Below are 25,166 nucleotides of genomic sequence, written 5' to 3'. Positions count from 1 at the left end.
AGTGTTTAATGAATCTTAATCTCTTTTGTTGTAACAGCAACATGATGATAGGTGGGAGAGGAAAGCAAATTCATAGGAGCCTCACAGGGAACTTGACCTTTTGCTTGCTGGAAAATCATAAAGTGATATAAGAGATCTTTTGTGCTGATTTCTCTCCTCCCTTGCTCAGTGAGCATTTTGGATGTAAGTGGAGCAAGTCACAAAAGTTCCTAGTACTTTTTGTTAATTCCTAGCCTCGAAAGGCATAAAATAATTGTAATTAGTAGAACGGAACTCTTAGTTATGATGATAAGATAAATCACAAAGACTCTGAAGTGTGCTTAATTTGACATGAAGCATGTCATATCATTATTTTTCAATCTTTTTTTTTTTTTTTAAGGAAAATCCAGCTCAGGAGCACAAACAAAATCCCAAAATAGAACAACAGACAACCAAGCTACAAACAATAAAAAAAACCCCACATTCAAGTCAGAACAGTTAACTAGACAAAAGAAGTCCTGGAATTGAGCTTTTGCTAAAATCTAACTTCAACTTTGAGAATGAAATCCACCCAAGTTACTGCTATACCTAAATACTTATCTTCTGATATTTGTAGATGTCTTCCCTCTGATAAAAAAACAGAATTATTATTATAGTGCCTGAAAAGATTGTTTCATGGCATTTCTGTCCTAACCACATTCAGAAAAAAAATGTACAATATACTTATAATGAATTATAGAATCGCAGAATGGTTTGGGTTGGAAAGGACCTTAAGAAAATCCAGTTTCAAACCACTGCCATGGGCAGGGTCACCTTCCACTTAACCAGGTAGCTCCAAGTCCCGTCCAACCCAGCCTTGAACACTGCAAAGGATGGGCCAGCCACAGCTTGTCTGGGCAGTCTGTGACAGTGTCTCACCACCCTCAAATGTCCTGAAGAAAACAAGAAGTGACCTTAATTTTTGGCTTTGTCATAATTTAGAAATACTGTAGTCATCTAATCATGAATTATTTCAGTTCCACATTAATATTTCTCTTACAAGCATGTACTGATGACTTCTTCAATACACATAAACATTGATGGAAATTTTACAGGTAATCTGGTAGATCCCACAGTTCAATCAAGACGGTAGTATAATGTGGACATGTTTTTCATATTTTAAATAACTGCTCATTCAAAGCAAATTGTACATCTCCTTATTAGAAAATGCCTTTTACTGTACAGAAAATGTGCCAAAAATTATTTTCATATGAAGAAAGAAAATACCTGTCTCCCTTAAAATAGATTCTGTACCATGCTTTAATTAGAAACTAAAAAGACAGGCACTGGAATCCCAATGAAATCATGAAATAAGCAAAGACAATCACTAACCTAGATACTTTAAGAATTTTCAGGCAAAACCAGAATACATCAGTGGGCATCAGTGAACATCTGTTCCATAATCAGTATAAGTCCTTCTCTGTAAGTTTAGACATAACTTACTTATCAGATTCATTTCTCTTAAATTAAGAAACATGCACCACAGATATCTACATAAGAACTAGTCGTCCTCAGTTCCCTGATGGAGATATAGGCACAGGTATTTGATATACCTGGGATGTCTATGTTGGGTCTACACAAGTCCTCAAATGATAAACACAGTACGAGTATATGCTTGATCACATAGCCAAGCAGATAGAAAGGGGAATCATATCACAAGTACTGGTAATTTTAATTTTCTAAGTGATTTACAAATACCAATTTAACTAAACAGGAGACAAACTCCCGAGTTTCCCTTCAAATAGACAAAGAGTTTGTGTAAGACCTAGTTTCTGGAGACAACATGAAGCCTTACCTATTTCCCTTAGAGCTTGGCATCATGCCCATAATAAGATTAAAGGTGGTGTTAAAAATCAGGAAGAAGGAATTCCAGACTGACTTTTTTCCCCCTCAAATATCATCCAGATAACGTACCTTTATTTTGCTGAAATATCTTACACTTACTTTTATCTCATGGTGTCTCTTTTTTTTTTTTTTTCTACTTGAAACTTGCCTTTCTTTGGGTATCTCCTTAAACTCCTTCATGCTTCATCAATGTCAACTTCATCCTTACTTTTACTTATATTTCTTTATTATTTGTTTAATTTTTCCGTATTTAAAAGACAGTCCATACCATATAAACACTACTTAAATATAGCAAACATGATGGAAAAAAAACTAAATCCCACCCAGAAAAGAAGGAGATTTTCGCTCCTTTTAATCTGTTTTAGTCATAAGAAGTTCACTTGAAACTTCACTTTCTTTCCTGTTAATAAAGTGAGAGGCTGAAGTTGTGTGTATTGCAGTCCTCTTCATGCAACTATCTCTAGAAGTTTCAAAGAGTTGAGAATGAAGGCCCAGCTAGATACAACCTTAAGACTGCTTCAAGACTGTAGATTTGACAGCTAGAAAAACAGTAGCATGACTTCTAAACTGACCAAATTAAATCAAGAATTACTGATAAATAATAGCTGCACATCATTTCTTTTTTATTTAGACACCCACAGAAGCAAATAAATTCTTGAGTGTATATATATATATTTTTTTTTTACTCCTGCTTTTGGTGTATCTTTTGTATAATCACATCACTCCCTCAGATGCATTCTCCAGTATTCACTGTAACTATTCAGGAAATCCTCTAAGAAGGATTTCATTATCTAGATAGGTTATTTTCTAAAATACAAAATGCCATAATCAGTGGATGAGATACCAGGCTTCTAAACTTCATGCTAATTTTGAAGAATGATCACTGCTGTGATTGAATGCCAACTAGTTTTGACAGATTTTGGGTATTTTAAGAGACATTATAAGCAGTTCTGCATAAACTATATCAAACTTCTTGCACTTCAAAATGATCTTTTGTTGCTGCAAGCAAATAGCTTCAAAAATAGAGATTCATAGAGTTAAGAATTTCATGTCTTATCCTGTTGCCTCCGAGTACCTATTTTAATGCACATCACCAGAGGGAGCTACATTTTGCAAAATTCCAGTGTTGCTTTGATGTTCTCTACATAATCAGTGTCTGAAAATATTTTTAATGTTTCTTGAGCAGAACAGAGGCTCACAGTCTGACTCTCCATCAGGTCAGAGTCTATATGTGCTCAATGATATGAAGGGCACAAGGACTTTTCACACAGTTTTTAGGTAGACATCCCTACAGCAGTGACAATATACCAATGAAAAAAGATACCACCCTTTCCTGAGTCACTGAGTGGTGCCTGTTCTTAATTCTCATGAGAGGGTGAGGGGAGCCTGTGGCCAAATGCTGACTTCTCTGGAGGTAACATAGTCACAGCAAGGGAAGGTAAGGAGGAATAGGCTTTGTTTCAGGATGGATCTACTTCCTCTTCCTACACTGTGAATAACTTCGCTCTCTTATTTCATCCTGGGAGTCAAAAGGACTCCAGGAAGATTTTCCAGGAAAACACTGCTTCAACCTCTTGATACTTTGGGGAAAATGACCTTCTGAAGCAAGACAAGTAAGGCAGAGGAACAGCACTGAACTGGGAAAGCTAAGGCAGATTAAACATAGTGGGCCAGAAAGGTAGGGCAAAATTACTTTTGAATACATTTCTGTCAGGTATATTCATTTCTATCCATTCAACCAGGTATAATACTTTGTTATTTTTTTAGTAAGGTAGTAAGGAATATCATTATTCTTCCCCCCCACCCCCCTTTATTTTTTTATTAATTCATTTATGTTTTGGTGTAATAAATACAACTTGTGCCGAAATACTTTCAGAGAATCATTACAAAATCACAATCTAGATCCTGAGGCCAATAAGCATCTGCATAATAGAGATCAAGGCTTTGGTCCAGAAATGTCCCCAACCTAGATAATTTCTTCTCAGATCTCAGACAGTACCCACCCTCCCTTTTTTACCTTCACATGGCTGTTCCTGGGCTATGTATTGCAGAAGCAGTTCTTTAAGTCCCCTTCCACTATTAGCTCCCCCTTTGAGTGCCTACCTTCCTTAGAGAATTATTATTTATTTCTAGACAGTCTTGTGCTTTGTTGGTTTACCCTCAAGTTTTATTAGATCCCGTTAAAAGTTGAGAGGAAACAATAAATTCTCTCACATGACTCCACTGGGATTAAGTGTCACTACACAAACACGGGAGAGAAGCTACTTACTCCCAAATACAAGAACTGACTCTTGCCTCACAGTGACTAAAAACTGCTTTTCCTCTTTTTTCTCCTATATGTGCTATAATTTTTTTCTTGATATTTTTGGCTTGCACCATGTGACTGACAGAAAGGAAAAAAAAACATGTGCAACTTGCCAGAAATCAACACAAATAAGCTAACTAAATTAGCATAGAACAGTGGAAAATAAAATCCCATGAAAAAGCATGAGTTGCCATAAGATAGGCTAGAACAGGTTCCAAACTAAATCAACAACTTCAACTGTCTTTGAATATTGCAGCCTTTTAGAGCTAAGGAAGCGCAAAGTTAGAATTAATCTTGTTACAGCCCCTTTACATGTAGAACAAGCGATCGCACCCTCTACAAAAGACACGCATTCTAAAACTCTGGCCACTAGCACAGCTCTGAAAGGTGATCTAAATTAACTTTCTTTCTTTAAGTTTCCTCTCAATAGCAACTATGGAAGACAAGACTACAAAGAAGATACTGCATTCATTCACGTTCCCTATAACTTTAATTACTCAAAGCACTATATTTTATGGCAAATAAAATGTAGTCTCTACTAGCTTTGCAAAAAAGATGAATTCTACAGTTGATACTATATTGGTATAATAGAACCATAGATTCAACTAGGTCGGAAAAGACCTTTAAGATCATCCAGTCCAGGCTTTACACCAGGATTGCCAAGCCCACCACTAACTAAACCGTGTCACTAAGGGCCTCATCTACATGGAATCTGAACACTGCCAGAGATGGTGATACCACCACTTCCCTGGGAAGCCTGTTCCAATATCTGACTACACTTTTGGTGAAGAAATATTCAGTATCTTCAAATTAGACTTGCACAGGGTAGGGATAATGTCTGAAATGCAATTGCTTATGGTCACATAGTGTTACCTGGACTGCTGCCCTATACTGAGGTCTCCAGTGAGCCATGAGCTATTTTGGACAGACAAATCCATGCTAAAAAAGAGCAGGTCAGAAACTTACTACTAAGAAAATTAGCAATAATTTTCTTAAAAGCCTCCTGAGAAAAATTTAAAATGTTAATCTGAAACTTGCAGTTCCACAAATACAGATGAAGACTTTTTTCCTCACAGATGGAAAGAATTAAACCAAGGAAATCAAACTAAGCCAACAATTAAAACAGCGTTAGCAGTAAATTAACAGTTTGTTCTGTAATGAAAACCATCAATTGTCAACTGTAATGAAATGCATTATTAAAAACATAATGAGGGTGTAAATACACAATGCTGCATAAAGATATCTGAAGGACTTACCTTCAGGAGTAAGAGTAGGAAATAATTAACCTAGAATAACAGCATCAATACTAAACAAGTGAGACCTACCATGGGTTGTAGAGGAAAACAGAACACGTCTTGAACTTTTTTGTATATACTGTCCCAGTGAATGCAGGAAGAGGTCTATTTTTGGGGTAGCTTCCAGGGAAGTGGGAAATCTAGCCAGTACACACAGTGAATGACTGACAGTGACTAAACTTTTGCACACATAGTTCAAATTGTGAAACTTAGGCTGAGAAGCAAACTTCTTCCTATCTATCTTGTGTGCTGTAGACCATGATATCTTCCATTCTAGCAATCAGCAATTCCTTTTGGTTCAAAGGACTATTTTCCTCAATAAGAAAGTATCAGATGGAGGGCAGACATGCCCTTCTATTAATCAGAGCTCTTTAAAATACACATTCTCCTTTCTTTTCCATCCTTCACAGGTTCTAACTAAATAATTGCAACAAAAAGCTATTGTATTAAACTGGATCATTGAGCAGAGCTATATAAAATGCCATTCTAGCCATGCTGCTATAATCATGATTATGCTAAGGCCTGTGTCCTTTACATAGGAGTGGATGTTGAAAGCAGATAGGGGGAAGGAAGTGATGTAGGAGGTAGCATGATCATTGATTTGGATAGAATGCCTCAAACAGGCAGCAATGTTAATGGGCTACAAAGTGAACACAGAAGAGAGTCAGCTTGAAGTTAAAAGGAAGATTAGAAGACTGGACAGCAGAAATATGTGACAAAGTGTCTGAAGTGGGTGAGGAATGATATGTAAGGGAAATACAAGAAAAAGCGAAAGGAAAAGTTGAATTTAACACAGTAAAGGTGGCAAACCCAAATGATGGAGATTTTAAAACCCTTTTGCTTGATTCTTTGTATATCCAAATTCAGGCATAGGCTAACAAAGACATAATTAAGAACACACCCTGTTAAGAAATGTATGTTTTCATTAACGAGGTTTATGTCTCAGCCTGGTTATACTGATCTGTTGTCCTAAGGATGAGATAGTAAGCCTAGATTTGAAAGACAGCACTAGAAAATGAAACAGTGAAGTGTCACGTTGAACCTACGTAAGCAATTTCCCACTAAACAGCAAAGCATAATTGCAGAGCCTACAGCTAAGTTCAGCCTGAAGCTGTCTGAGAAATAGAAGAGGTGGGGAAGAGTGTGGAGGTAAAAAAAACTTTACAAGGTATGATAGCTGAAACAGGAATAGGTGGACAAATTTATGAACAGACTGTGTCACCCAAATATTAGTAGCTTTTGAGAGGTGGAAAAAAAATGAGTCCACAAGTGGCTCACCACTAAAAGTACACCAAGTACAGAGTCTTTCTTAAACCCATATTATTAAAGGCATGGTTTCCCTAACAAACTGTGTAGTGCCAAAGTGACCTTTGGTAAAGCAAGGTATTAACCGCTGGTCACAGAGACAAGAGTAAGGTAGGAGTTAACTGTGAATTAAGCCTGCTGATGCAATCCTGATTAGCACCCAGCCCCAGAAACTGTGAGGAAGAACAAACTGTGTGATCCCATGCTGGGTGCTCTGCAGTGTGAAGAAGGCAGTCCAGAGACACAGCAAGTTCAAAGTCACTGTTATCTGGATAACCCTGAGAGTAAGAGTACTGTCTACATAAATTCAGATTTACATCTTTACAAATATGCTGCTCTACTAATTCCCTTACTACACAGAGCCACCTCCGCTTCAGTAATTTTCATCCCAAGAGACAAGGCAAAGGTTCAGTGTACGAAGATACGTTCTAATACATGTTTAAGCTTCACTGGCAACTTGCCCACCACAGAAGGGATATTAATAATCTATGACAATAAAGGGGTAATATTGTGTACTTTCAAAGCAGAATATTTAAAAATGCTTCATGTTATTTATGTACAGTTATAAACAAGCCAGTAGTTAGTACAGTTAATAAACCATGACAAGTTTGCTTTGAATGACTGAGATATCTAAATCCAACATTATTTATTAGGCAATATGATTTTTTCTAGGCATTTATCCATCAAACATGGCACCCTTATTGCACATGCATTATGCAAAGTGTCAAATTAAACTATTGCTTATAAAAATAGACATTAGTTACTGAAATGACCCAAATGCTTGAATAGAATGTTATTTAGGGTACCTAGTAAATATTAGGTATTTCTCTATGTATTATATGTTATTATATATAATTATAGATTAGGTATACCTCTATGCAAAACAAACCTTTTGCATAGAGAAAGTGAGAAATCATGTAAGAAAGATTACTGGGGTCTCACTTTGCTAGTCCTTTCTTCAAGTAAACAATGAGATAGAGAATTAAGGTGTAAAGAAAAAAAAAAGTCTCATGGGAGCTAATAAACCAAAGACCACACTAGCTAATGTGGTATCCATCTTATAATGGCAAAAAGAATGCAATAACAAGGAAAATGCAGCAATTCGAGTGCAGAAAGTCACGAATGTAGAATGTAGTATCTCTTTGGTTTCATTCTACACCATTATTTGACTTGAATCCTGCTGCTGTTTTCAGCTGAAGCAGGCACAGTCTCCATAAATGCCCACTCATTAAGAACCAAGACCAGCAAAATACTGAGACTGATTTCATCCCCATAGGATTCAGCCAGAAATGATGACGATGACACTCAGGGACCTCATGACTTTTCAGGGAGAGAGCAGGATCAAACCTTTGAAACAGGGTTTAGAGGAGAGACAAATTACTGTATATTCATAGCAGCAAATTTATCTCCCTACAAGATAGACACTATGGAATGCGTGTTGTTTTGGCTTTTGCAGCCTGAGAAGACTCTACAATAAAAGGTAACATGTCATGGTGCTACCCAGTAGTGTCTGATAGCCCTGGGCTTGCCAGAGCTGCTGAGGAAATGTTAGTTTTCAGTCAGTTCCCCCGAAGGGATTAAATTTCACATGTACTGCCTTTGATCCACAAGCCCACCTGATATTCTGTTTCTGGATGTCCATCATGTCTCATGTGGAATCTGGACAACTGTGTGGAAAAAAAGATACGGAACTTCTCATTTAGCCAAGGCCAGGCAGGGAAGTTGACCCTGATTTGATTGTGTTATGGCAATTAAAAAACCAAGAGGTCTCCAAAATTAATATCTTGCTCTCAAAATTTTGGGTGTATTTTCTCTTCACACTGGGACAAGGAGAAGTAATTTCTTGCATCACATTAAGCTTACAGAGGATATTAAACTGGATTATAACAAATGAATAAAAATGAAACAGGTAACTGCAAGCATAAGCTGAAGACTATACACAGTAAGTTTATTGCACATAAACCATTTGCTACTGTGATTATTAAATATATTTAGCTCTATTAAAAACAAACAAAAGTACTTATGCTGGGAAATTGCACAGTCCCAGAGCCAGGAAAAATACTGGTTTTCTTTTAAGACAATCAGTTATAGAAACAGCTCGCAGTTACTTTTTTCAATAAAAAAATACCAAATTATATGGCAGTGGGGAGATTTTTGTTCAAGATAATTTTTTTTACTTGGAAAAAAAGAATTGTATGAATTAACAAGCAACATCAGAAGCAACGGGAATATTCCATTGCCAGAAGGGTTATAAATATGCTCCTATAAAACAACAAAGTAATAGACCAAGCACAATCTGGGATAGTGCATCAGTATAGCCAGCTAAACATGTAAAACTCCAAAAGTAAGAACTGTAATTTTGTGACTGAGACAGCTGTCAAACTGCTGACTAGTGGAATGTGATCCAATATTGCATCAGGGCTGAAAATGAGTTGGCTTAAATTTTTAGAAGTATTTGCACAACTGCATTTTAAATTTCTGCTTTTAGCAGTTAACTGAAAAAGCAAATAAACTGCCCCTCCTTCACATGCAGATTTCTGTAAGCCCTTTGAAATTACTTAAAAAACATAGTACAATAATACAGAATGATACAGTAAACATGCTTGGATACAAGCTATGGAAGAAGTATAATAAGCATTTCTGGTCCACTATCTCAACAGACCAGAACAACAAGCTGGTACGCAAGATTATCTGTTAGACTGCTTATTGTGCTGGTTAGGATTAAGTAATCGGTTCTTAGACTGAAAATAGAAATAACCTTTGATTTCCTGACATTTATCCCGCTTGAAACATAATCAGGAAGTAGTTAATGAAGATACATTTCCTATTGGTAAAAAGCCATATCAAAAAAATCCAGAACACATTGAAAGATATGCATATTTGAAACAGAGCTCAATGATTTAGCCACAGTTCTCATTAAAATTAGCTGCAGGCAGGCTCTTAAAAATCATTGCATACTATAGGAAAATCACTGTAAATCACTCAAGTAGAGAGCAAGGTCTTACAGTCAAATAGGTACTCCTGAGATCACTACAGAAAACTAAATACTATTTTGGAAATTTGAAATAGGGCAGCTCCATTCATTGTATAAATACTAATTTTAGTGAAGCTATGAGAACTTACACCGTCTGAAGATCTTTGACACAGTGATGAACTTCCTTTCCAGGAAGACATGTGGGCAAGTGTGTGAGGTTATGAACATGTTATTAATATGCAAGTCAAATGAAATTTAATGAAGGGTTCTAAAAGGAATATTCTTTACACAAACCATATTGACAGAAAGCCCTGCCTTACAATCAGTATTTCTCAAGTGAGAACCAGATCTCTGTGTTAAATATTTCTCAGGGATTATCTCAAATCCCTGTTTTCTTGCATATAGCTGCCAGAAAATCTGTGCTCCACCATTCCACCCTCATTTATTAAATCTAATGCAAGGCAGAACACTACCATAGACTTTGTATTTTAGAAAGCTATGGGCAGTTCAGCAGACAATGCACACTGTGAGAATGCAAATACCACACAGAGCAGGCAGAAAAGAACAGAAATTACTTTCATCCTACCTCACAGGTTTATTAGTTAAATAAAAACCCACAAATGCTCTGTAGAGAAAATATCTCAAATTTTCCACCAATCATACCATGGTTTTTTTCTGTAAAAGTTTTAGAGAAGATCAAAATGGAAAACAGGTATGTTCCACAGAGGCTGAAAAACATAAAGGTTCTAGTACCACAGTATACCAGGAACACAGTTACTAATTAAAAGGTTGTGTTTAACACTTTTGCTAATTGTTGTCTCAAACCAAGTTAATTTTATCTGAAGATAGTCTTTTTACGTACAGTAACACAGAATATGTATTTGTTTCTTATAATTAAAAAAGTAACAAAAAATAATGGCCTGTAGCTCAAAAAAAAGAGGAAAAAAGGGTCAACAGTATTTACTAATAGCAAAAAAATTTGCAAATAATAGCAAATATTTGCTAACAGCAAATCAATGACAACCAAAAGTAAATGCTTATATCCTGGTAACAGCCGTACATACATAACCTATCTTTTATCTGACATAATTTCCCTATAATTTGCTCCTTTTCTCATTCCAGAGTCCTTTTCAGACAGTATTCATAGACATTTTCAAAACAAATTGAAATACAAATAAGAGTATTTTCCCCCTCTGCATACATAGCAGTTGCAACTAAAGACTGCCCTTTAAAACACTGGCCCAAAATGACGTTTGGCTTTTAGAGTGAGCACAGCACAGGGCTGTCTGGGAGAACATTAATAAACATGGCTTAATTTCAAATATGATTTTAAATACTTCCTTTACAGGCTGAATATTGGGGCCTGCTATTTTCCTATACTGAAGTAACACAGATAGGTGTGGAAACCTCTGACATCCTCAAAAAACTGGGTTTAATGTGGGAGAAAAATCTTAGCTCTACTACTCTGGTGGTCATCTTGAGGATGAGTATGAGAAATTCAGTGTAGATGAGTCTAACTCTGACAAGACCTTGTCTACTATAAGCTTATTTTACTGATAGAAAAAAAACTGTTTCCTCCCTCATTTAGCAATCCTTTGACATAATCACAGAATCACAGAATCACAGAATCCCAAGGGTTGGAAGGGACCTAAAAAGATCATCTAGTCCAACCCCCCTGCAAGAGCAGGGTAACCTACAGTACATCACACAGGAACTTGTCCAGGCGGGCCTTGAATATCTCCAGTGTAGGAGACTCCACAACCCCCCTGGGCAACCTGTTCCAGTGCTCTGTCACTCTTACAGTAAAGAAGTTCTTCCTGATGTTAACGTGGAACTTCCTATGTTCCAGTTTACACCCATTGCCCCTTGTCCTATCACTGGATATCACTGAAAAAAGCCTAGCTCCATCATCCTGACACCTACCCTTCACATATTTGTAAACATTGATGAGGTCACCCCTCAGTCTCCTCTTCTCCAAGCTAAAGAGACCCAGCTCCCTCAGCCTCTCCTCATAAGGGAGATGTTCCACTCCCTTAATCATCTTTGTGGCTCTGCGCTGGACTCCTTCAAGCAATTCCCTGTCCTTCTTGAATTGAGGGGCCCAGAACTGGACACAATATTCCAGATGCGGCCTCACCAAGGCTGAGTAGAGGGGGAGGAGAACCTCTCTTGACCTACTAACCACTCCCTTTCTAATGCACCCTAAGATGCCATTTGCCTTCTTGGCCACAAGAGCACATTGCTGGCTCATGGTCATCCTCCTATCCACCAGGACCCCCAGGTCCCTTTCCCCTTCGCTACTTTCCAGCAGGTCAACCCCCAACCTGTACTGGTACATGGGGTTGTTCTTCCCCAGATGCAAGACTCTACACTTGCCCTTGTTAAATTTCATCAAGTTTCTCCCCGCCCAACTCTCCAGCCTGTCCAGGTCTCGCTGAATGGCAGCACAGTCCTCTGGTGTGTCAGCCACTCCTCCCAGTTTTGTGTCATCAGCAAACTTGCTGAGGGTGCACTCAGTTCCCTCATCCAGGTCATTGATGAAAATATTAAACAGCACCGGTCCCAGCACCGACCCCTGAGGAACTCCACTAGTCACAGACCTCCAGCTAGATTCTGCGCCATTGACCACAACTCTCTGCCTTCTTCCTTTCAACCAGTTCTCGATCCACCTCACTACTTGATCGTCAAGCCCACACTTCTTTAGCTTATCTATGAGGATGCTGTGGGAGACAGTATCAAATGCCTTACTGAAATCAAGAAAAACTACATCTACCGCTCTACCATCATCCCTCCACCTAGTCACTTCCTCATAGAAGGCTATAAGGTTGGTCATACATGACTTCCCCCTCATAAAACCATGTTGGCTGTTCTTAATGACCCCCTCATCCTTGATATGCCTAGTGATGGAGTCAAGAATAAGTTGTTCCATCACCTTTCCAGGGATGGAGGTAAGGCTGACCGGTCTATAATTACCCGGGTCCTCCTTCTTGCCCTTCTTATAGATTGGTGTGACCTTTGCCATCCGCCAATCCTCAGGCACCTCGCCCGTTTCCCACGACTTACCAAAGATGATGGAAAGTGGCCTAGCAATGACCTCCGCCAGCTCCCTCAGCACCCGTGGGTGCATTCCATCCGGACCCATCGATTTACAGATGTCCAGATTGCATAGCTGATCCCTAACCCAATCCTCATCTACCAAAGCAAACTCCTCCTTTGTCCTGACTCCTTCTGGGGCTATAGAAATCCGGGGCCCTCGGGGAGAGTCTGCAGGAGTAAAGACAGAGGCAAAGAAGGCATTCAGCACCTCTGCCTTCTTTATATCCTCTGTCTCCAGGGTGCCCACTTCGTTCAGCAGTGGGCCTATATTGCCTCTTGTGTTAGTTTTATTTGCTATGTATTTGAAGAAGCCCTTTCTATTGTCTTTAACCCGACTAGCAAGATTGAGTTCCAAGGAGGCCTTAGCTGTCCTAATTGCCTCCCTACATCCTCTAACAACTGTCCTATATTCCTCCCAAGCGGCCAGCCCCTCCTTCCATAATCCATAGATTCTCCTTTTCCACTTGAGTTTGCCCAGCAGCTCCTTGTTTAACCACGCCGGTCTCCTAGATCCCTTACTTGACTTCCTACTTATTGGGACGCTCCGATCCTGAGCTTGGAAGAAGCGGTCCTTGAATGCTAACCAACTATCTTGAGCCCCTTTACCGCCTAGTACACTTTCCCATGAGACTTCCCTTAGCAGTTGACTGAAGAGGCCAAAGTTGGCCCTTCGGAAATCCAGAACTGTAAGTGGCATTTGTTTGGTCTTCCACAAGGCAGAACTGAAGAGAATCTGATCCTTTAGACCTTACTCTTCTTGGCTTTGAGATGGTTATATGATACTCTAGCAGCACATATTTGCTCTAAAACCATTATGACTTGCTATGGAAACTTCAGAGAAATCCTTGGATGATTGATCTAGTTTCTTAGTCACATCCAGCATGCCAAAGCCATGGTCATACTATGATTTCTAAATCATACTAATTTCTAAATCATACTAATATGAAATACTAGTGGGTGCTGATGCTACGATTATGTCCTCCACTGATGACTCTGGTCTCATTCACTGCTCTGTCTGGCCTAGCTGCAAACCAAACCATCTTTCTTTCTCTGCTACTTCTCTTTCCCTGGCAAATATGCCCTCCCTTCATTTTTGGCAGTTACCTCCACAGCAGAAGGCATGCTCTGCTCTTTTTCTGCCCCTTCTACCTCCCACCGTGCTGTCAGGGTAGGAGGCTTGCATACTTATGAACCTCCTGAGCTTCAGTTGCTCCTGGAAGATTTTTGTAGTCCAGATTAGGACTTGCAGGGGGGTGTGCTGAGGGAAAGGCATGTTGGAAAAGTGTGAAAGTGCAGCTTTAATGCTAAAGATCATTTAATTGGCCCCAGAATGGTGCAAGCAAGTTCTTTTTTATTTCTGTTTTTTAAATTCTCTGGTTATATCTTACAGAATTTTAATTTCACCCAGCAAACAAGCCAAATAGCTTTCATTTTTATCACAAGAAGTCTGCTTTGTATTTTATTCTAGGCATGCAAGCAGGGCTTGGAAGTATTACTGGTTGTCTTCTGGTCTTGCTGTATTCATTTTTTTTTATCATATTTATTTTACTAAGCCCGCCGTTTAAAGCAATTTGAGATTTTATCCAATTTCTTTTGTTCAGATGACCTGACTCACATTCAAGCCTATATCCATAGTTTAAGAATGAAAATCTTTTCCAAGAAACTGTGGGTTTATCTTTTGGGCAGGTGCTTTAAACTCAGAGCAACTTTTTTATTGACTTTAAAGCTGAAATACCAAAAGCTTATTTTTTATTGGATTATTTAGAATAAGACTTTCTGGTACATAATACATACAGAAATGTAGGGAAGCTTTTCAGGACTACCTGTCTTATTGTCATGGTTTAATCCCAGCTAGTGACTAAGCACCATGCAGCTTCTCACTTACTCCTGACCGCCGCCCTGGTGGGATGGAGGAGAATCAGACAAGTAAAACTTGTAGGTTGAGATAGGAACAGCTTAATAACTGAGCTCAAGTGAAATATACTACTACTACTACTAATAATAATAATGGAAAAGTGAAAGAGGGGAATAAATCCCAAGAAAGACATGTGGTGCACAGCACAATTGCTCAGCACTGGGTGACTGATACCCAGCCTGCCCCGAGCAGCTATCTGGGCCTACTGGGTGACTCTCCCCAGTTTCTATGCTGGGCATGATGTGCTGTGGTATGGAATACCCCTTTAGCTAGTTTGGGTCAGGTGTCCTGTCTTTGCTTCCTCCTGGTTTCTTGTGCTCCTGCTCACGGGCAGAGCATGAGATAGTGAAAAGTCCTTGCTCAGGGTAAGAGCTACTGAGTAACAACTAAAACACTGGTATGTTAAGAGCGTTATTCCCAGAATAAAGCCAGAACACAGCACTGAACCAGGTACTAGGAAGAAAATTAACTCTATCTCAGCTGAAACCAGGACACTTACTATGAATTGTTATTGATACATTAAAAATGTAGCAGTTCAACTTTCAGGATCTCAAAGAATATTTTATTTCAATGCCATATGCTAACCTCTAAATGTTACTAATCCATTATGACTTTTACCCCCTTAATTTGCTTGTTGCAACCTAGTGCTGGATTTCTGAAGTTCTAAAATTGCAGATAAGCATTAGTTAAAAAAAATATAAAAATTGGCATAGGAGCATATATTTAATATGGAAAATATTAACACCTTAATGTGCCTAAAGATTACAAGCTTAAATTATGTCAGGCTTCTAAATTAGCGTATTATTTTTGTATTATTATTACTCATTCCGATTATAAACCTGCAAGACCACAGCAATACTCTTCACTATGCTGATAACGAGGTAATCATGCTTCATGATTAAGGGCTGGCTATGACCTAAAACACCTGTACTAAGATACCTCTGAAAAGACATACTAAGGCATATAAAAAGCTGCCTTCTATCTCACCTTCAACCTTCAGAGGGCAGTGCTCCCTTTGTTTACTTAGAGATACTCTAGAAAGGCATGATGCTTCTGTTGCCCAAGAGAGGCAAAAGTTAAAAGAAATTTTACAGGACAAGAAAATGTCTTGTTTTGCTGATATGGGGGATGGACCCCATGTATCATGTGTCACACACTGAGTGAACCCTTTACATTTTGAAGGGCAACAGGTACTAGAGGACTTGTCAGCATGTCTTTGGCATTGACACTTTAGAGGCTGCAGAGAGGATACCTACAACTGAAAGGGCAGGGGAAAGTAGTCATAAAAATGAAATGTATTATACTACTACTCCAGTTCAGTCTTATTTTTACACAGACATTAAAACCCTATGAAGGCTAACATAGTTTCTATGAGACTTAGCAGCATACTTTGGAGAATCAATACTGTCTAGAGAGTTCCAGCTTTTCTTCTGTGAGGATGCAGAGATTTCCCAAAACCTGCCTCATAGTGCTACGGAGAGCAACGGTATGGGATAAGAAACAGAAGAAAGGCCAATAAATCATCTAGTGGAAGACCTATATTCTCTTTATGCATTTTACCCTCCAGTACTAACAGTAAACATTATGAATAACTTTTCTGTCATGATCAGGTTTGTAATTAAAAACCCCAGAACAACTAACACAAACAAGATCCAAGAGGCAGAAAGCTGTACTGAGCCATTTATATACTCTACAGTCCTGAGAAGCAAGTAAGCTGTTAAAAGTAGTATAAATACAACCTAAAAAAACTGATCTCTTCTCCTCCTGGCTGGTGAAGAACTGCACTTGCATATTCTGCATGTTTCCTGCTGTGTATTTTCTTGCTTAATAGTGCTGACATTAGTCAGGCAGTCTCACCCATGCCAGAGAATTTCCAGTAATAAAGCTACTCTCTCCAAAACAGGCGTGTTTGGAGAAAATTTCCATTTATCTTTCCATGTAGCTTCCTTTCTCAGGTGAAATGACTGAATGGAGACTTCACTATGTTTGGCTTACATTACAATGTTAAGCCTGCATCTGGAGCTTGGGTCTGGTGCTGGCCTCCCCAGTACAATACAGACCAAGACATACTGGAGAGCATCCACAGAAGGGCCAAAAAGATGGTTAGGGGACTGGAGCATCTGTCCTGTCAGGAGAGGCTAAGAGAGCTGAGGCTGTCCAGCCTGGAGCAGAGAAGGCTCAAGGGATCTGATCCATATCTATAAATACCTGATAGGGGAAATAAAGAAGAGAGAGATAGGCTCTTGCCAATAGTACCCGGTGACAGGATGAAAGGCAATGGGCACAAACTGGAATACAGGAAACTCCATGCCCAGCACTGTGTCCTGATAAGCCAGATACCACCTCACCCCAGCCTCAACTTCATCCCTATTCCATCCCAGGGGCTGCCTTCCAGGAGAGGCCAAGGGCATGCAGCGGTGTCTGGGGATGGCCAAGCTGTGATCATCATTCACATCCCATTCCAGCTCACCTTGCTAGGGGCTATGGGAGAAGGCTGTCCAGGGAGCGAGGGCCCTGTTCTGCACCCTGGCACCATCTTTCTTGAAGTATTATCTAATCAACAGTATTTCTCACTCTAGTATGTTTGAATAAGGTTTTATACCCTGTTCAAGTTACTCTTAAAAGTTTTTTAAGTGTGTCGTTAGATAAAACAGATAAATGTCACAAACTTTATGCTTATACTTTTCCCGGCTGACATCAGGCACATACCAAATCCCATTTTTGTAATGTGTTCATCCGAATGGTCATTGCAAGTACAATCTCTTTGACATCTTTGGATTTGATGGCAACTACATTCCACAGCCTATGTTGCACAGTTTGACTTATAAATGACACAGCTGGAAACAGTAGTAAATTTAAATATGATTTTCAATAGGATTCAGGTAAAACTATGGTCTTTTTCATACTAGAAGCTAATTAGCACACAAATCCATCTTTTCCCATCACCCACACAAACTATATGACATACCTTAGAGACACAGCAAACTTCACTGCTAAAACATTCTTTTGACATCACCAGTGTCTCTTCCCAGAGACATCATGGTTGTGTGTCTGCCATTTTGTGCCTCGTGTTCCAGGCTGAAGGAGGTCTACAGGATCTATATTGTGGGTGCTAACATCTGTGATAGTCTTCTAAACCTATTTCATATGCAGCAGAGAGAAACAGACACATCTGGAGCATACGTTCCAGGAGGGAAGGAACTACATCAACAGGTGGCCAGATACTTCATGCAATGAAAGTGACTATTTCCATCTTCTGACTATAAAACCAGCAGAGATGGTTCATTCAACTATAGGTAACTACATTCTTGAGTTCTTAAGTCAGATGGGATGAAACTCAACACAAATTACATTCAGTACTGTACCAGGAATATATAATTGGGGGATATGACAAAGTTTACTCAGGACTACTTGTAAAGATGTAAGTCAGACTTTTCTTAATTTCTTTCCCATTTTATATCTCCGGTCTTGTGTCATGGGTTGTTTTGTTGTTCTTTTTTTTTAGTACTAAGGTATTTTTTGACATCTGATATGGCCCAGTAAATTAATCTGTAAGAACAGCAAGACTTAAGAAACTAGACCTAGTAAGCCTGTGAAAAAGTCACGCGCTAGTCATTACCTATTGTCACTTACAATCCATGAACTGCATGTCTAATTTTCAAGGTTAGAGTCATAGAATTACAGAGTGGAAGGGAGTTCAGGAAGTCTTGTAGTCCAAACTCCTGTTCAAAGCAGGATGCTGGCACTGACATGAAATGCAGTGCTTTATCCAGATTACTTAGTAGGTAGGCATTATCCTCACCATACTTGCTGGATGTCCCATCATAACCTTGATCCTGAATGCATTTGTACCATAATTGCTTTCACATTTGGGCTAATGTCTTTACTTTTTGAACATCCTTTGAATGTCCTTCCCCAGGTTAACAGCCATTCTGGGTGATAACACAATGATTTAAATCAACAGTCATGAAAGCAAAGCTATTTTGCTGGCATAAGTTGCAGTCAGAGAGCTATTTTAAAGTTATGAGAAAGTTCTACTGATGTTTAACTTGCTAAACAGCCACTAGCTATGACCTACTGTTCAGCCACAGAAATTCACATATAAGATCAAAATGCATTTTTAAGAAAAACCTGTTTACCTAAGTATAATTAGATCCATAGTTTCTTTGAGGAGCATGAAATTTAGTGTCTATGGGAATACAAGCATTTAAAAAAAACCTTTAGAAGATTTGTGGTTGTTATTTGCGCTAATAGACTTCATTCAAAACAAGTGAAAGTGAGGCAGTATGTTTCAAATCACAGTGCATTTTAACTTGTTGTACTCATTGACAGAACATTGAAAACAATCCATTTATTCATTACAGAGTGCCAAAAATAACTCAGCAGTTTCTCTTTTGCTTCTATTCATAGGTTTCCTCATTTCATGTTAATCACTTCTTTCAGAACTTGGCACCTTGCAAACGAAATTTAGAACATCTTGAATTATTAGTTGTTTACTGCATTCTCAAAATAAAAATGAAAACATAATACCAATATCACTGTGTAGCACATTCCATGTAATGAGATTGGGGCATTTGAATGTAATGTACCCTGCCATTTTGATGAATATCATGAATGTTAAAGTAATTTCAAGCTATGGCAGTACATGCACAGAGATGCATATTCAGATGTGTGAAGACAAGAGTTACTTTAAGGATTTCTTGCTTAAATGTATAGTTGGAAAGTCTTAATTATTATTCCACATTAGCATGATAATAGTTGAATTTGGTTTGCATAGTGTATTTCTTGATTGAGCCCCAAAGGTGCATCCATTTGCAAATTTTTAGGATTCCATTTCATTATTAAATGACAGACATTTCAATAAGAGCCTGAAACTAAGCCATAGCAAAAAATGAAACAAAAGTGGTAACACTGACTTCCAGAATAAATCCTGTCCCCAGGGTCTTTTTGAAGAGTACTGTAGTTGTTGTCTCCTAAATTGTTTATTGAAGAGGTTTTAGTGTAATGCAACAAACGAAATCCCAAAGACAGCATCTTATTTCACACAAATACTGAAAAATGATATGAATATTTCCAGTGTCACAGTTTATGGTGATCTTGTCCTGAATAAACTCATAAACACTTTATTCTGTCATTCGGTTTATATGTTGCTGTCTCACAGTTGGATTGATGGTTGACAGCAACGATGTATAAATTATGCATGCCAATTTACTGAACACCGTTACATCAAAAGAGTATGGGTAATTTCAATAATTATACATATAAATAGTATTATTAGCTCTGTCAAATTCAGTACCTGGATAGCATGTCACTATATAATATCCACTAGGTATTCAAAAGGTTTAGGATTTTACATGATGTTGGTGGCTGAAGAGGTTCCAGCTACAATTTCTACCCAGCTAGCATCTATAATCTGCAATCAGACATCATGCTTACAGTTCAGAACATCTTTTTTGATAGCTGATCTGTCCAGACCCATGCTATATTTGTAGAAGAAAGAAGGTAGCAACTGAAAAAATAATTACGTCTAGTAAATACTGCACCAGTGGCAATTACAGTACAATCATCAAAGAACTGGAGAACCATATTTTCTGGTTCATGGCAACTTCTGGGTACTTCTTATCTCATGAAGCTCCTCTCAAGTGATATGCCTGGAAACGGATGCTTTCCACCTAAAGAGGAAAACCTCCACTGTACTGTTGTTTACCAGCTTTACTTCAATACTGTGCAAAGGCCCAGTTTGGTAGATATTGTACAAGCAGGTAATAAGCGACAGCCATGGAAAACTATTTTAAATAGACAAGACAGACAAAGGACTGGAAAACATCTGCCAACATTTTTGTTTTCAGTGTCTGGTATGCTTTAGATGTACTGCACAGGCAAAGCAGAGTCAGCCCATGTACATGCAATTCAACATTTATGAGGAATTTCCACATCAACGTCTGACAGATACTGCTGCTAAACAACTAGACAACTACTTTCAAAAGCAGTAGGCTGCAACAAAAGTACTAGAAGCAGCAGGCATGCCAAATTATTGTTTTAATTTCAAAACTTAACAACTCAGACAGAGATTAAGTTATTAATTTTTCACTCTGAGTGAATCAGCCTGACCACTGAAAATAATGGTACAAAACAGATTTAATGTAAGCAATATTGTGGTTATTAATCTCAGATTTAAAAAATATATATCTTGTGCAGCCATAATGCTGGAGCAGTGTTCTACATCTCCTAATTGCAAATTTGCATTAAATGCTTATACCCAGACAGTATTCTTATTTTGCCTTACAATAATCTTTAGAAATTCATTAAACCATTTTTTTATGTTATTCAGTACAAAACTAACATGCTTGTTGTCTTTACTTTTGCTATTGCTACCGATACCTTAGTTTCATCTTCATTCATTTAAGACAATGTGTAGGTAATAAGAATAATTCAAATTAAGGAGCTTAAATTATTAAGCATTGAAAAAGAAGAAAAATATATAGTATGGAAAGCAATGTAAAATGTAGCCTGTAAAGGGAAGGTAAAGGTTTAAAATATAATGACCATACAGGTTGTGTTACAAAATAGCAACCAAGTGGGAAGAAATTACTCATAACTTAAAGACTATTGGTAACCTTGCTCTAGTTGGCAAGTACTGGGGCAGCACAAGAAGGTTACTTTTTGGTCCCTTCAGTTTATAAAAGACCCTTTTAGAAATATAGGGAGGATTTCTTACTTTGTGTGACCCTGGGAGAGGAAGCATGGTAATCGGTGATGAAACAAGTTCACTCCCTTTTCTTTCTTGACAGCAGACTTCTGAAGTGTCTTTGCACAGATGCCTAAATTGTTCCTTAGTTAACACATGCACTGGAAAATTCTGGACAGCACAGAGCTGTCCAAATTATGTGTATGTGATCCCACTCTCCTGCTGCTTAAGCAGATACAATATCTCTCCCACACTGTTTTCTTTTTTTGTTGTTATTATTTACTAATTCCTTGGCTATCTTACACTGCCAGACAGGATATATTAATGAATTAAAACAACTCAAATGTTAACACATATTGTCACCTAACAGCAATCACTAAAAATTACTGCACCAAATGGATTCATTCACTTGCAGCACCATGCACAGCTGAACTAAATCAGCTAAGCCCTAGAGCCACAAGAACTATACTGAATTACACCAGCTCCTTGTTTGGCCCTACTTTTTGTATTTTGGCCCGTCATGCTGCATGTCCTAAGGTGGTTTACACTTAGAGAACCATCTGCAAGATCTGCTTTAGAAGGACAGAAGTGATTTAAGATAAAATTCCTACATCTTAAAGGATGTCTTTGCAATGTGCCAAAGCACCAGCCTAGAAGCTGGTATTGCAGTGCGGATGGAGCCCTCTCCCATGCTGCCAACCAGAGCAACCTCTGCATATCACGTGTCTGTCAAGAACTTCTTACACTTACAGAACCCTTTAACTCATTGTTTACATATACAGTAATATAGGCATGTATGTGTGCATATATATATACCTATATAAGGAAGGCAAATAGTTTTGACTAAGTAAACGAAATTTCCTTAGATACATGAAAATCGGTATGTTCAGCTAAACAACAACAGCTAAACTCAAACTCTACACAGCAGACAAAATTAATGTTTAAATTAACTCGTTTTTAACTTCTGATTACTTTATAATTCTTGTATGTAACAAGTAGAATTTGGTAGAGAAAGCGCACAAACCTGACTATTATTACCAGTTATCAGTTGTGGAAGTATGTGGACAAAAGAAATGAAAAAGGCAGTAAAAATCGTGCTTAGAAAGATAAGGGAAACTGTAAAAGTAAATTACTTGGAAAACAGAAGGGAAAAATTGATAGTGAAAGAAGTATCTGCAACTTTAAATAAAGTAAAAGACAAATTTGAAACTATAAAAAATTGCTTGGTACTGTGATGTTAACAAACATCCTGAAGTATTGCAAGAGGTCATTTCAGGTAGGTATACACACACTGAATTTTCATAGGAAGTGAAGATTCTAATCCAAAAAAGTCCATCAGTGGTTACCCTAGATAAGCAATGAATAGAGATTAGGTCCCTTTATTAAAAACATGCATACTTCACTTGACTTGAAGGGGTTTCCCTTGCCTCATAGCTCTCAAGACCATGAAGTCCTAAATAAAATTTAGTATTCGAGTTCCACTTCATTTGTGAAAGCAAATTGGAATTTGCATTATTGATGAGATTCACTTCATCATTTATGTCCTAAATTAAAATCTGGTAGGGTAAAAATGGTATTTTCCTTCCTGTGGCAATTTTTCACTACTCCTTACAAATCATGGGTCAGAGCTTACTCTAGATTTGGCCCTGTATCTTAAATATTTTTCTTCAAAGGAGCAATTGGGCATGAGAAGAAAATTCTGATTTCTTTCCTGTCTTACTAGCAATTAATCGACAATCTCTATGTAGATTCATAGGACAGTATAAGGAGAGAGAGAAACTACGCCTACGGGAATCTGAAATACAACGTGTTGCTCAAGTAATATTTCTAATGAAATTATAAATTGCCCCAGGAGAGAATAAAAGGAGTTTCTCTCTGAAAAACCAAGATGCTTTTATAGCAAAACATGAACTAATTGAAAATATCTGGGTGATGAAAGAATACCTATATGTTCTGTGGTTGACTCTTGATCTAGGTCTTTACCAGCAGTGATAGTCCTGATCCAACTGTTAGGACTTTGACCTGAACTTCAATTAACTGGTAAATTTTTCAGACTAAGCATTGTCTTTGGATCTGGATAAGAGTTATTCTCACTGAGGGCTGGAGGTGAACTGGAGTTCTGGTATAGGAAGCATTTTAATCCAAGAGAATTATTTAGGATCCATTTGAATCATGTCTCATCTAAAATCAGAGTGATCAAAATTGAAGCAGCAAGCACATGGGAAGGCTTCCCACGAACTAATTCCACAAAGAGCCACAATCAAGCAGCATATATAGTGGGTCACAAATTACCTGTGAATGATTGAACAAGCTGCCCCAGTTAAAAAAATAAGAGTAAAGACCTGAATTATGCCTAGTTTATTATACAGAAAGTTATCCAATGCTCGCATATAGTCATTGCTGCGGGATATCAACTCTATAACTCTCTCATCTCCTACTCTTTGATGATACATAGCCATCATTCTCTTTCTCTTTTATTTCCTTCATGGACCTATTCAACTTTTACCCTATAGCAATCCCAAGCAAGTGCAAGATTAGCTCCAGGTTAACACAGAACAAAGATAATTTGCAGTTTTCTGCAGTATGACTGTTGGCTTGTCTGACAGTCATGTAACTCCTTCCACAGGAGGTTGCCTCACAACGTGTGTTTGCTCTAGTCCATTGCATCTGTTTTCCATTTCTAGTGTTACCCTCTTGCCCATTTCCAGTGTTACCCCCTCGAGGGTCTATCAACCTTGCTACTACTTCTTTTATGATCTAACCTTCAAACTTATTACAATCTGCCTGAGTTCATTTCCCATTCATCTAGAAGGCATTTCTAAAAATACTCAATTTCTTATAGTCTTAAACTTAGTCTTCCTTTGTCCTTGGAGAAACAGGTGGTCTCTATACCTTCCTGAATATCTGGAAGTACCAAGCACTGCATGAGCATGCCATAAATAGGTAACTGAATCATCACAATAACCATCATGTCAAAGTGCTCTTCCTCCTGTTCCACACTTTACTTATCATTTGACACCACAGATTATAACCAGATTAACATAAATTCTTGTCTGACCACACACCAGTGTTTGTCTCTGCTTTGTCCCCTGTTCATAACCCCTACAAGCTGCAAGCTTCTGTATAGCTGTACATTAATATTTATGCCGCTGTTTCTACCTTTATGTTTATAGATATGAAAACAAAGAGACAAACAAAACCTAGTTAAATATGACTGCACTATTGCTTTGACATAAAAGCAGTGACTGCAGTAGAAAAGGAAGCTAAACAGGACTGGAACCCTAGTGGTATATGAAAAGACAAAAACTGTCTGACTACACACCAAAAGCAACTTCATGTGCAACTACCTCACGTGATAAAACCTGACCCTCATCTTTGAAGAAAGTTGAACAGGACTTTACATGGGTTCATGCTTTATGTACCAAGGAAAGAGTGCTAGTGGGAGGAAAAAAAAGGTAATTCAATAGTCTTAAAAAAGGTGCATGAACCCAGTGTAGGTAAACTAAGGGTTAAAGCTATCTCCAACAGTCAGAGGCTTCACAGCTGCTATGAGTATCTAATTGTCAGGATTTCTCACATCCAGATTTATCAAGGAGAACACCAAGAAAACAGTTTTTCGTCCAGGGAAAAAACGTGCACATCATCTTGTGCTTACATATATGTACACACACATACACATAAGCAGGAGGCAGCCTTGAGTGTGAAGCAGAAAGATGGTTTTACCC

General features: G+C 38.2%; 1 protein-coding gene and 1 long non-coding RNA gene across 3 annotated transcripts in view; one reads left to right on the top strand and one right to left on the bottom strand.

Moving 5' to 3' along the window:
• Nucleotides 1-25,166, bottom strand: part of ROBO2 (roundabout guidance receptor 2) — a 1,075,181-nt gene that overhangs the window by 738,996 nt on the left and 311,019 nt on the right. The gene's annotated exons all lie outside the window — the stretch shown is intronic.
• LOC136012562 (uncharacterized) overlaps nt 1-25,166 on the top strand; it is a 61,051-nt gene that overhangs the window by 29,952 nt on the left and 5,933 nt on the right. For both annotated transcript variants that reach the window (XR_010611813.1, XR_010611814.1), the window contains exon 4: nt 23,417-23,481. This is a non-coding gene — a long non-coding RNA (uncharacterized LOC136012562). The remainder of the gene's footprint in view (nt 1-23,416; nt 23,482-25,166) is intronic.

This window comes from Lathamus discolor, chromosome 4 (genome assembly GCF_037157495.1).
Source record: "Lathamus discolor isolate bLatDis1 chromosome 4, bLatDis1.hap1, whole genome shotgun sequence".
Lineage (NCBI taxonomy): Eukaryota > Metazoa > Chordata > Aves > Psittaciformes > Psittacidae > Lathamus > Lathamus discolor.
This window is presented reverse-complemented; position numbering and strand designations above follow the sequence as displayed.